The sequence below is a fragment of the Lineus longissimus genome, chromosome 18, assembly GCF_910592395.1.
Source record: "Lineus longissimus chromosome 18, tnLinLong1.2, whole genome shotgun sequence".
Taxonomy (NCBI): Eukaryota; Metazoa; Nemertea; class Pilidiophora; order Heteronemertea; family Lineidae; genus Lineus; species Lineus longissimus.
This window is the reverse complement of record NC_088325.1, coordinates 9,366,803-9,381,545: the sequence shown is the minus strand read 5'-3', so window position 1 is coordinate 9,381,545 and position 14,743 is coordinate 9,366,803. Positions and strand designations below refer to the sequence as shown.

The 14,743-nt window shown below is 38.9% G+C and overlaps 1 protein-coding gene across 1 annotated transcript in view; it reads left to right on the top strand.

Annotated features, from left to right (window-relative positions):
• LOC135502218 (ankyrin repeat and KH domain-containing protein 1-like) overlaps window positions 1-14,743 on the top strand; it is a 334,848-nt gene that overhangs the window by 36,638 nt on the left and 283,467 nt on the right. The window lies entirely within an intron of this gene.

The window sequence follows — 14,743 nt, the reverse complement described above, 5'->3', positions numbered from 1 at the left end:
AACTAAACGCCAAATATCTAACATATTTGATTTTTGACGCGTGTCGCCGCGTTTGAACGCAAGAAGAAGCCAGGTGTGCTACGGATTGCAGCCTGAATTGGTGTCGGCGGCGAGGCTATGGCCAATCAGTATGCGTCTTGATGTCACGTGATTTCAAAATGGCAGCCTAAAGTTGCGGAAAAGACGCTACTGGACGCCGATTCTGGGCAGGACGGTATGCTCTGACCGGAATCCACTGGCCGCCAACTTCGGCGTCGAGAGGCGTCAGATGAACTCTTCTTGTCGCCAAAGTTGGCGGCTAGTGTGCTGCGGGCTTTACCATTTTGAAGCAACAGCAACCTGAAAGTGTATGCCGTTCATTATTCATGTTATTACTGGTGGTCCGGGAAATAGAAATGATATCATACACAATGCTGTAGTGCAGTTATTATGCATACGAATTTGCTGAAACCTGGAATTTATAGTATTTGTATATATGTCTACACAACAGCATTGCTGAAATTTATATCTCGTACGTGTTCATGCAATTGGAATTTTTGACGTTTGACAAAAATCCCGTAATTAGGGTTCACCGAAAAACCCTTGCAATTGTCTTTGTATCACTGACTAAAATCTAAGGATGCTTTTAAAGAAGTTGTTATTTCATTTTATGTCTCATTCATAGACAAGATTAATCCAGATTGATCTGGATTTCCTGAATTTGGATCCAGTTGTTTTTGTGAAAGATGATATCCTTTGTCGTTTTAAACCTCAAAATCAAAAGTATTGACTCCTACAATACACTTTAGAAGCACTTTCCCCAAGTTTCCTAGGTATTGTAAAGGCAACCGGTTTCATCTGTGATAGAGCATTTTGATAATTAGTAAATAATACTCATTCCAAAAGTAGGCTATTCTGTGAAGCCATCGCTATGTATGTCAGCTACCAGTATATACAGGGTTAGATTGAGGGATGGAGCCATAATATCCCGATTGTTTTTAGAAATTTCACAGCTCTTTTATGTGAGCATCAAATGGTACATACACATTTATCATCATCGTCATCATCATCATCGAGTTTAGAGCTAACTATGACTATAACAGAATTTTGACTCCTCTTATAGTTTCCTATTAGTGCACAAAAATACTCGAGTGTGTGGTTTGAAATTTAAAAAATGTCGAAATGTGATATTGGGTGATGTCAAATGTTGGGTTGAGTTAGAGTTGACTTGAGTTGAGTCCGGGGAATACCCAAATTTCAAATCTAAATCCAGTTTAATCCCTGATTTAACCTTTGTACCTGAGTTAGATTACCCTGGGGTTAACCTGGAGTTTACTCGGAGTTAACAAGTGTTTGACATGAAAAGGTTACACTGGAGGTGAGTTAACTTGACCAAGCGGACATTTTGTCTCCCCAAAGCGTAGGAAAATGCATTCGAGTGAGTTAATCCCTTATTAGGAGTTAACCCCAAGTAGAGGTCGAATCTTGGGTTAGGGAATTCTGTTCAGAATGACTGCAGCTGTGTTCTTTATTCCATTTGTTATGCTGTTGCAGCTGGTGACAGCGCAGAAAATCACGCTGGAAGAGCTGCATTCAGCAGTGAAACTGTCCATAGACATGTAAGACTAACATATAACCAATTTGAAGAAATTTCGATGGAATACCATACTTGGGGGACCATGACCACATGGTTTTGGAGAGTATGTAATTTTTTTTTACAAAGATTTTATTCGGTTTATATTGTACATGTATTTTACAGTTAAAAGCCGAAGGCTTAAACTACTGCAAAATATAAATATATGCAAATAGTTACATAAGTTTATAAAGATACGAATAGTGACATAAGTTTTTTAAAGATAATTTGAAGAGATATACAGAATATATAATTGAGAAACATGTGAAGTTGAAATGTAGTAAATTTCGCAAAAATGAGAAAGAAAAGGATAGATAGATTGGAAAGTGCAGGGGGGCGGGGGTGCAAGAGTTAGGAATGATCATACGAGTTTGGGGTTGGCGGAAACGGAAAAGAGGGGGGGGGGGTCAGATATTTTTCTTTGAGTTAGATTGGAAAACGATTTGTGGATGAAATGAATTTTAGGTTTGATTTGATAAGGAGAGCATTTTCGAGGTTGGAGAAAGATGGATGGCCGTTGAGAAGGATGTTTGAGTTTAGAGTTGCATTATGGAAGTGTGTTATTTGAAGGGTATTGGCGATTAGGGAGTTGCGTTGGTTTTCGTACTTAGGACAGTCGAGAAGAAAGTGTGAAGAGGTTTCTGGAACATGCATAGGGCACATGAGGCAAGTGGGGTTTTCCGAAACGTGGTTTAGGTATAGGTCAGATGTTAGTCCGCTGCAGTTGTTTCGCATACGTGTGAGAATGATGTTAAGTGGGCAAGGGCCGATGTCCAGCCAGGAGGGGATTGGTTTGATAGAGAATTCTGGCAGTTTGGTTAGGGAATATTTGTAAGAGTTTAGAGTTGGTTTCGCCCGTATAGAAAGGTCGAGAGCATTCCAGTCGCGGATTGTAGAAGGGAAGAAGCTTGAGTAGAGGCTATTAGTGCGGCAAAAGAAAGGTGTTATATTGTTGTTTGTAGCTAAACGTGTGTTATGGTAGTGACTATCGACGGTTAGTTCTGGGATGAGGTCTTTGAGGTAGGTTGGTGCAAGTCCGTTTAAAATTTGTAGAACATCACGAGGCGATGGAATTTCCTGCGCTTTTCGAGTGGTAAAAGGCCAGATTCTTTGTAAAGGTCGCGGTGGTGAGAGCTGATTGTTAATCCTGTTATACATCGCATTGCATTGATTTGAGTTTTTTCCAGTTTTGCTGCTAAGTTCGGGGGGAGTCCGTCCCATACTACGTCTGCGTATTCGAGCTTGCTTCTGACAAATGTCTTTTAGAGCGTTAGTAAAGTTTGTTTATCCGTTTTGTATTTGATGTTTTGTAGTACGCCAAGTCTGCGGTTTGCGGTCGTAACGATTGACTGGATATGGTCTTCCCAGGTTCCTTTGTCGTTGAAAGTTAATCCGAGGTGCTTGTGTGACTTGGCTTGATCAATTGCGACGTTGTTGAGATGACAGTGGATAACAGAGGGTTGTCTCTGCCTGCTCGTAATCAGATACAGCGTTTTTGTTGCGTTGTAGGTGATGGCCCATTTCATTGCCCATGCGTAAAGTTTGTTTATATCCTGCTGGATTTCGGGCGTTCATGCTATGAAGTTTCGTGATGCGAATGCGTTTGAAGTGTCGTCGGCAAACAGTCTCGTTCTGCCGTTGGTGTCCTCCGTGACGTCGTTTATGTAGACCAGGAACATCAGTGGGCCTAGGATAGATCCTTGGGGGACGCCAGCGTTGACTCGAAGCCACTCTGAGGATTTTCCGTTGATTACAACCCGTTGTTGCCTGTCTTGGAGGTAGCTCTTGAACCATGATAGCAGGTTTCCTCTGATGCCAAACTGGTAAAGTTTCGATGCGATGCCTTTATGAGAAGTCTTGTCAAAAGCTTTGGAAATGTCACAGAATAGTGAGAAAACTTCCTTCTGTTCGTCGAGGTCCATTAGTATTTGATGGTTTATTTCAAGGAGTTGGGTAACTGCAGAGTGGTTAGCCAGGAATCCAGATTGGTTATTCGAGATGAGCAAACGGAGATGGTTGTAGACATTTCTGTGGACAATTTTTTCGAAAAGTTTTCCTATGACACTGAGGAGGGAAATGGGTCTGTAGTTGGATTTATCGTGCCTGTCACCTTTCTTGAATATGGGGGTAATGTTTGCTTTTTTCCATGTTTCTGGGAATATGTTTTCATTCAGGGATCTGTTGAAAAGGATGTGGAGCGGTTTGGTCAATTGGAGCTTCAATGAATGAACTATGCGAGGGCTGATGCCGTCTGGGCCGATGGCCCTGTTAGTGTCCATGATGGCGATTTGATCGGCGATATCCTGCTCTGTGATTATGATGTCGTTGAGCTCGTTGTTGGTGAGGTTTGGGAGTTCTCCTTGGGCGGGTATGTTTGTCTCATCTACGTTGCAGATTTTGGCAAAGTGAGCGTTGAGGATGTTGGCCTTGGTTGTAGGGTCGTCTACGGATAAACCATTGACATTTAGTGAAGGAGTTGTGTTGTTTTTGCTTGAACCGCAGATGCTTTTGGCAAGTTTCCACCAGTCTTTATCCTTTCTTCCATTTTTCTATTTGTCCGTTATCGACGAAAGGTGGGAATCCTTTGCCTTCTTGATCAGTGAGATAACGTGGTTTTGTTGTTTTTTGAAAATATCATAATCGATGTTAGAACCAGATTTCTTTGCTTTTCCAAAGAGCTTGTTTCTTTTGTTGATTTCTATTTTGATCTCGGCGGTTATCCAGTTCTTGTCGTTTGAAGAGAATTTGATCCGCTGGAAGGGGATGAATCTTGTCTCAAGTAGGGTGGTGGTGAAGACTTCTATCGCTACATTGAGGTTGGCCGTGTGTAGAAGGTTGTCCCAATCCACACTTGACATTTCTTGTTTGAGGTCATTCCAGTTTGCCTTGCTGAACTGCCAGATCGGGCGCTTGAATGCTGCTTTGGGGTTGGTTTGGAGTATGTCGACTACCACGGGACAGTGGTCGCTGATGCCCTGAGGGAGGACGTTTACATCGGAGAAGAAGTCGGGCTGACCTACAATTATTGGATCAATGAGGGATTGGTTGTGAGAAGTGAAGTGGGTCGGAGCATTGACGAGTTGGAACATGTTGAGGGAGTCTACTGAAAGACAACCCGGTTGAAGTCTCCAACGAGCATAACCTTTTGCTGACCAAACAAGCCGACGACGTTTGAAACGTTAGCATAAAGTTTGTCCCAGAAGGCGACGGGGAGTGCCGGATTTCTGTAGCCCACACCGATGATCAGGTGGCCCGTTTGGTGGGTCACCTTGACCCATAGCAGTTCCAGTTCTGGTTCTTTGAGGTGATCTAGGCGTTCGCCGATGAGGGTGTCGGAAAGCTGGAGGCAGACTCCAGTAATAGGGAAGTGGATGTACGACTATCTACGTCAAAATCTAGAATCATGGGCAAAAAACTTCATTCTTCATCATTATTCATGTACATTTGTCAAGAATTCATTGTTTTAACCCACTAACACTACCAAAAACCCAACATGGATAATTTCTGTAAACACTGGGGGGTCTTTGGGTTTTTTAATTTTTTTTCCCCCAAAAACCTGCCAAACTTACCAAAATTACCAAATATGTAAGTGCTACCTTAAATAGGCGTAAATGTCATTAATCTAATAGAAAGTTCAATAGCCGAGTGTGTAAAGCATGGAGCTTCCACACATGAGGTTATGTATTGGCGAGGGTTCGTTTCCCGGTGAAGGCAACATATGAAGACGGGTTTTAGTTGTGGCCAATAGAGCGGGTGTAAATTTATCACGGCGTGATAAGTTTTTATCCCTGTGGAATAAGTTTTTTTATGGTTCATTTTTTGTTTAACCAACTTAAGTAAGTAATAGGGAATCCTGTTGTTTTATGGCCTAACCGCGAAGTTAACAGTGCTGCCATCTGCTAACTTTTGGTCTAACCAAAATTCAAGTGAGATTCAGGAAAAATTCAAGTAAATTAAATGTATTACCCATTGGCAACGAAGCATAAGGATAAAATTACATTTGACTTTTGTCAATTTGATGCCTATGTTACCACTAACAGATTTTTCAAAGTACAAGAAAGTGATATCGCGCCAGAGTTTTTAAAATTGAAAAACAGAGGTGATTGTCTTAGACTTGAAAAAAACTCACTGGCGTTCTACCAGACCCAGTTTAACATGGCCGTATGGTTCGCGACAACTGGATGTGGCATTTCACTAGAGCACCTGAATAGCAGCAATCAAATGATCAGATCACTTTACAGGTTCCACACCTACTATCAAATCAGAAAAATTATGAAAAATCTTGATATCCCCATTTTGGGAGAAAGCAATTTCAATGAAACAAATAATAACATTAACCGTAGGAAACTAGGCGAGTTACTAAGCGAATTTGGCTTAAAAGACGAGTATGATTTTTCATTGTTTGAAAGTAATGATGGATGGGCTTCCTGGGGTGAACCGGATTACAACCCAAGCATAACTGACCCTGGTTACTACATCGATAACTCTAAAATCAATTTCTTTTTAATGCAAATTCACGAGAATAGAACGCCACAATGTTCAGTAAAGACTGGGATGCTGGAATGGCTAATTTCTGATTGGGACGCTGGGATGGATAACTTCAAATACGATCAGGGTTGGATCCAGTGGTATGTTAATCAACATAAACATATTTTTGAGGTTCTCAAACAGCCACACGATCAATCATACCAACAATTCATGACTCTTAAGTCCTCAGGTTTCTCGAATCCAGGGATAGAAAGATTGAATGATTCCATCAGAACATGTTTACTGTGTACTGGGATCACAGGCCCTTACTAGAACCCCGATTACTGGGTCAACAAGAACTGAATTTGATGCCCAGAAGGAGTTCATCAAACTGCTAAGTGACTCAATTGAACAGCATGTGGATATCCCTACCTCAATTGCTAGATATCAGAAAGCACTGTCGGACACTCACACACGATTAGACTATGTAATTGCCCCAGGTCTGTACATCATAGGGTCTGACATGGTACTCAAGATCGGTAAGATCGAGAATTACAACAATGATATCCTGATAGCAACTAAACATTTGAAGCCTGGTAAGAATAACATTAACAATGAAAAGACCTTGCCTCCTCCATTGATGCAAGGCCAAACTTCTAAGAAGATAAGGGTTAAGGCTAATATCACTACACCAAAAGATGTGAAGACTGCTGTAACAAGTAAAACTGCTGTAACAAGTAAAAATGCTGTAACAGGTAGGCCTACTGGGCAGGTCAGGCCTGTTGTGCCCAGTAAGATTGATGAAACCAGTAAATCTGATGATACTCATGAAACAATCAAGTTTATCCTCTATGCTGTTGTTGGCAGTTTAATTCTTATTACTGTAAAGTAAATGGATGAAGGAGGAGTAGGAGAAGATTTCGAAATGAATGAGTTAGAGAATTACCAACTTCTAGAAGAAACCAGTAGAACTGCTGAAACATCATTAAGTAACACAGTACCTGATGACGGCACAACTTACAAAACAGGTAATAGTAACACAGTACCTGATGAGGTCACAGACAGAAACACAGATAGTCGTAACTTAAGTACTGAAAGTAAGTTTTTAACACCAGAAAGAGCAAGAAGTATTGTCCCTGAATTGATGGAAAAGGAGTTAAATTACGCTAGAGGGTAAACTTGATAACGCATTGGAAGGAACAGAATGCAAATATGACAAGAATAAACTGAGTAATCTTGCACCACGCATTATTGATCATCCAAAAGGTCTGTACTACTTGCCGACACAAAAAGAATTTGATAGTTTTAAAGACACCCAGAAACAAAAAATGATTGAACCTGATGGTTCATATTATGGTATTCGCTTAACTATGGATAAAGGAAAATTCTATGCTGAAGGCACTTTAATGAAATATGGCGCAAAATTCGTTAATCATTTAAAAGGTATGATTGAACCTGGCCCAGAGTCAGCCCCACCAGTGGCAGAGCCACCAAGAGGGGAACCTAATTCTGTAACCACTCAAACAGATATATTAATGAATGAGATTATCACTTCAACTAACCCCATAGATAAAATCATAGATAAGACTGATGAAGAATTAAGTGCATTAGGTTTTACAGATAATGCTTTGAGAGAACTTAGAGGGTTAAAACACGCTGGGGATAATTATGCAAAAGTTACGATGGAGAGAGATACGAGTAATATGAAAATCGAAAGCCTAGAAGAAGAACTTAACAATCTTAAAAGACACAATGCTACCCTAGAAGAAACAAATGAAGATCTAAGAAATGACTTAATTAACTCTGGAGAAGATCATTTAGACGAAAAGGAAAATCTAAACAGAGAAAAGGACGAGCTAAGAATAAAAATTGAGGAAGTGAAAGAGGAACTGAATAGAGAACGTGCCAAGGTATTTGAATTAGACAGAGAAGCTGAAAGTAGTTCAAAAAGAATGAAACGTTTGATCACTGATGTCTTGAAGAAACCAGATTCACAGATTTCACTCAAGGACAGAATCAAGTTACTTTTTAAGATTGAAGGCCTTACAATTGCTGCAATAGTAACTGCAGTGATTATGATAATTACCACTTTAGGTCTTAGCATAGGACTTGGTGTCAGTAATGCTTTTAAAGCTGTACCTAAACCAGGACCGCCAAGTCCTACGCCACCAAGTCCTACTCCACCAAGTCCGGATAAACCATCCTCATTTCCAGATAAAGTTAGAGAAGGACTAAAGAAGTTTGCTGAATGGCTAAAAGAACTGGCCAAGAAATCAGTTGCGGCTTTACCGGGAATCATCGGTTCTATCGTATCATTTCTCCTGAAAACAATTGGTGCAGTTGTTGGGTTCATGGCCGAACATCTAGTGATTCTAGTGATTGTTGTTGTTAGCTCCATAATTTATGGTTTGATAGAAGGTGTTAAAGCTGTTAAAGCTGTTAAAGCTGCTAAGTAAAATCAATGATTGAATGATTTTCAAGTCAAATAAATAGAATGACAACTGGAGTACTTCTCAACACTGAAAGGAGTCATAAGATTCCACTCGGATTAGAGGCCGAGAGAAATCATCACATCATTACGCACAATCCGTCTTCTGCTAATCCAAAAGAAACATTGTACATTAGAATACCTGCTTTAAGAGAAAATACGTTCATTGTACCCAGGTCTCTTTTTCTGTCAGCTGATGTCACCATTTCTGGTGATTCAAAGAACAGCGTGGTTTACAATCTCGGAAGAAACCTGTTATCCAAGATGGTAATTAAGTGGGGAATGGAACAGATATTTGATCTCAATGAATACAGTCATTATTCGACTTTTAAAGATCTGTGGTTAACAGTGGAGCAAAGGAACGATAGTGTTTTTCAAGATATTCAGTCAGAAAATCTTAGAAAGTTGAGATCAGGTGTGGCAGAAGCCGACGTTACCGGTGAAACCAGCGATGAGAAAACACTGAAGAAAGTATTTGGAACCAAGTACAAGATACCGTTAGATTTTGAGCTATTTTTCAACTATGCTCCATTTTACAAGTTTCCAATTCAAGAGGATGTGATCATCGAGATTACTTTAGCGCCAAAAGAGGAGATCATCGTTACCAGCACAACTGCAAACATGAATTACAAACTTGAAAATATCAGTTTTGAATATGACACTGTAACTAACAAGGGATTAGCCAATACGCTAAAAAAAACAAGTACAATTCAGGTTTCTCCATCTATTACGACTGGGTAGATCACTTCAAAACTGTCAACGTAACGGCAAATGAAACGCTGATCAACGAGAACATCAATTTTCCTCGAATGTCCATAAAAGGACTATTACTTCTATTCATTCCTGATTACATTGATGGTTCAAGAGATTCTGAAAAGTTTGAAAATCCCAACATCACAAAAGTGCATATAACCATCGGAGGAGTTGCTAATCAGGTATTTCCAGAAGGAATGAGAATGCTAGATCAATGGGAGGAGATCAAGAAACACTTCATGACAGAAGACTTAAAGAAAACTTACGACTGCAACATGTCTATGAAAAAGTACTATGGAGACTCGAATAACTACAGTCTTTGGTTGGACCTGAGAACTACTGAAGACAATAGATTACACGGATCGGGCAGAAAGCTTCAAAACACTAAAGATGGTATTCAATTGTCGTTAACAAAATAATCTGGAAAGGGGCCATACAAAATGCACATATTTGTGGTTTCTGATGCTCAAGTTAACATTCAAAATTCACAGATTCTTTCCGTGCAACATTAAGGTCATTAGTTTTGACTGCCAATTGCTGCAACATTAAGATTGTTTCACAGTTAATATGAATCAATAGATTTCATTCTAAATAAATGGAATCACCAGGAAAGAAGGAAATCATCAATACACTGTACCAAAGTGTGTTATTGGCAACGGCAACAATTGGTTACTCATATTTACTTAAGAGATTCTTAAGAATTGCCATTGGCCCGCCAAGTCAGACAAACTTAGAAGAGATTCTTAAACTTGGCGGAATTGTAGCAGTCAGTAATGTAACATTGGAATATTTTTACGATCAAGGTATTTTACACAGAAACATAATCAAGTAGAATTTACTGTACAGTAAATGAAAATTTAAGTACAGTAAATGAAAATTTAAGTACAGTAAATGAAAACCGTGGTGTACATTAATTCCAGTGACTACCCAGAACAGAAATCACATGATTTAACCATACATCTTAACACTGAAATTCAGAATGTCATTAGCGTCAGTTTGACTTATGCGGGAATACCTTGTACATTCTACAACATAAGTAAAGCAAAACAAAATAACGAAATTAAGGTGCGTGGATCTTCAATAGATGCTACAGAGATTAAAATACCCGATGGTCTCTATGACCTAGAAAGCTTTTCAAAGATGTTTGCAAATGAATTGAAAGAAAATAGTTTAAGCAAAAATGCTGTTAAGTTTGATGTTGATGAACCCACTGGTAGGACAGTAATGAAGATGCTTAAGAGAAAAAATGGAGAGTTTTACCAGATTATGGTTTTTGGTAAAAGCAATGAATTATTTGGCTTCAAATCGGGATGGCCTTACCCCACATATCCAGTTTTACCAACAAATGGTGAGTTTGTAAGCGATAGACCCATAAATTTTAGACCAATGGACTATTTTGTTTTCCACTGTGACATCGTCAATAATGTAATGAGCAATGGCAAGCCATCAGATGTCTTAGCCATTAGACCGATAAAATAATCTAACTTTGGAGATATGATAGCATATTCCTTTGGGGATAACATGGAAATTCCGTGCAAATCAAGTGTTGGCAAGTTGAATATTCGTCTAACAGATGAAAACAATGACATTATCGACCTTAATGGTTTTGATGTACAGTACCAATTGACCTTTACTCACTGCTCCTGATTTTTTACTCACTGCGCCTGATTTTTTTCTCATTTTGGCTAAAATCACACTAAACTAAATGGCAGGAATAAGTATGATGGTTGGTTCTGCGCTGGTTAATGGTTTAGCCTTCTCCGGTACTAGTTACCTTTTTAAAAAAACTAGACAAGAATGGCTATGAGGATGAAATGAAGAGACACAATTTAGCTCAAGAGCAACTGCAAAGAGCATCCACAGAATGGGAAGAGCATAGGAAAAGTACCATTGACTTCGTTAACCTTGAATTAAAGAGAGAACATGAAGCGGCAATTGACTTCAAAAATGCCGACGCCTCACTTTCATTGTACAACAGTTTAAACCCACATAATAAAATTACCATTCCTAGACAACCGCAATTGAGCGACTGCTACAAGCCCAGCGATGAAATGAAGAATTACGAATACCTTTGGATCATTTTAGGATTGAGCGTCTTGGGTTTTGGGATTTACTATTTCGTTGGAAAGAAGAAAAAAGAATAAGGAAGAAAAAAGACTAAACGTGAATAAAACCATATGGGTGTTCTAGTCTTATGATTAATTTAGATCCTTTCGTCTTTTTAAGGGCATCTATGTATTTTTGCCTCTGGTCTTTAGGGATAACACTATTTTCTTCTAAGGCATCTTTCATTGCCGATTCATCCTTGTTGAAAAACAGGACTAAAACCCTTATGTTCTCTCTGAAGTCCTTAACAACAGAGTTGTACTTCTGAACGAGTAACCAAACAGTCAGATTGTAGTGCCTACCAGAAAAGGCCAAGTTACATAACTCAGACACCTTCTTCTTTGTGTCTCTCAAATTAGCACAGTCGTCAATGATGAATAATGTCTGTGATCCTTCGAAGGCCATGGTGGCAAATTGAAGCACAGGGTCTAAATTATTGGCTACAGCAATTGGATTGACAATGAAAACATTATTGTCTTCGTAAATCCATCTCCTATTGTACGTCTTGTTTCTGAAGTAAGTAGGACAGAAAATGACTATGTTCTGGAACTTATGACGATATTCCTTCTCTAAGAGATCAAGAGCAAAATGAGTCTTACCACAATTGGTGACTCCTGAAATCAACATGTTGTGTGGGCCGAAAACTAGTATGTCTTTTGCCTTCATTTAAATTGCCGGATATCAATTCAGAATTTAAATTGCCCGATATCAATTCAGAATTTAAATTGCCCGATATCAATTCAGAATCTAAATGAGTAAAACAGAACTAAAAGACCCAGACAGTATCGAACGGTATCTGAGAGATTTGTACTTCAATCCTGAAAGTCCTGTGGCTTACAGTTCATTAAGTAAGATATGGAAACAAATAAGGGAAGATAAAAAATTGATCGGACATCGTCCTGAGAGCATAGCTCTGATCAAGTACAAGGAAGTAAAAGAATTTCTAGGCACACTACCAACTCACCAACTACACAAACCGGCCATTAAGAAATTTACGTTCCGAAAGACAATGGTATCTTACATCGATCAACAATGGCAAGCAGATCTTGTGGACATGCAAAAATTTGAGAAACAAAATAAAGGCAACAGATTCATTTTGACAGTAATTGACTTATTCAGTCGCTATGCTTGGGCTATGGCCGTTAAGAGCAAGAGAGGAGAAGAAATCAGAGATGCATTTAAAGTGATCTTTGAGGAAGCTAAACCAGTTGTGGCTAAACCAACGAAAATCCAATTTGATGAAGGCAATGAGTTCTACAACCAACACTTCAAAAAACTCTTGAGAGAAAACAACATAGAGTGGTTCTCTACATTTTCAAGTAAGAAGGCAGCAGTTGTGGAAAGATTCAACAGAACTTTAAAGGATAAAATGTGGAAGTACTTCACCGCAAAGGAAACTGACAAGTGGGTAGATGTCCTAGATGAATTGGTGAGCGGGTACAACAACTCATTTCACTCATCAATAGGTATGAAACCAATTGACGCCAGAAAGAGGGAGAATGAAGGAACTGTCTGGTACAACCTTTACGGTCTTCACCTCAAAGAAACATTTGGTGATCCAAAGTACAAGGTTGGCGACAGTGTCAGAATTTCAAAGTACAAGACTATTTTCGACAAAGGCTACTTACCCAATTTCACTGAAGAAGTCTTTCAAATAAGACAGATCATCTTCACTCATCCTATTGTCTACAAACGTGAAGATTACCAAAAGGAAGAAATTCAAGGATATTTCTATGAGGAGGAATTGAGTTATGTTCCCAATCCTGACCAAATAGAATACAAGATCGAGAAGATAATAAGGCGCAAGACCACTAAAGGTAAAAAATACGGATTAGTGAAATGGAAAGGTTACAGTGACAAATTCAATGAATGGTTACCAATTTCAGAATTGAACGACATAAAAAGCCTAAAAGACTAAAAAACCTAATTTAAAAACTTTTTATCCTTTAAATGGAGAGTCAAATGGAAGGACAAACAACAGTGAACTATTATGGTACTGTCAATGTTTATCAGTATCCTGTTAATCGGTATCCTGTTTATCAGTATCCTGTTAATCGATATCAACCAGTAGTTTCAGGGCCTACATTTAAATGTGTTAAGTGCAATGCAACAAAACCTGAAAGTGAATTTGATAAGAACAGAAGAGGCAAGTTACTGGACTACTGTAAATTATGTGGTTCCACGTTAACCAAGAAATGTGGTAAATGTGGAGAAGTGAAATTACTAAGTGATGGTGAATTCGGTAAAGAAGGAAAAAGACGTGAATGTAGAGCTTGTTTTAATTCATACTACAAAGGTTATCTTGATAAAAATGGTAATAGAGACATACAAAACTTGAGAGTTAACATCAACAGAATAGCCAAAGGTGAATGCCCTGATAACTCGAAATTACATCTAGGTTGTTCCAATGAGTTCTTCATGGATTGGTTAGACTACCAAAGGGGTCTATCTACAATAGGACAAAGTTCCGAGAACAGAGTTAGAATAGGACAAAGTCCCGAGAACAGAGTTCGAATAGTAGATGAGGAGTTGGATCATGTTCTACCAATCAAGGAATTCAAAGATCATCCAGAACTGTGTTACTCTTGGTTTAACATTCGGCCAATGTCTAAAACACAAAACAGGCAGAAGAGTTCCACAGTCGACTTGAGTATTTTCAAAGAGCAATTGGGCCGCTCATTTAACTTTATGGTCAATAAGCGTAATGAAAACTGGTTTGACTATCGAGACCAAAACGTGATAAACGAGTCGAAAAGGATAAGAAACAAGTATTTTGGGGATAACCCAGAGTTTAACAATATGCTTCTACTTAATTAATTTTTAAGACATTTTCAGACATTTTCAGACATTTCCTCTGAATAAATGAATAGAACTTGGGGTTACACAAAACGACCACGTAATTGGAAAGAAAGATTAGAACGATATTATAGAGAATTAGAGGCAGAAGAAGAGTCAAAGTTGGAGCCTGAGCCCGAAAAACCTTTAAACCCTGTTGGGCCTGCCATGGTCGAAAAACCTGCTGGGGCAGAAAAACCTGATGGGCCAGAAAAACCTGCTATGGTCGAAAAACCTTTAAAATTTAATGTACTTCAAAAACCTGTAGTGTCTGCAAGATCAACACTAAACACTAGAAATGTCAGAACAACTGATTCTAGTTATTCCCACTTATTAAATGGATGGAGACAACAAGGTTTATCCAGATTTAAGTAATTTAAACTCTGAAATTCATTTAAACTCTGAAAGTCATTTAAACTATGAAAGGTCTGAAAAGCATACAGAAAGTAACCCGCAGGCTTTCAGACTACAACAAATATGTG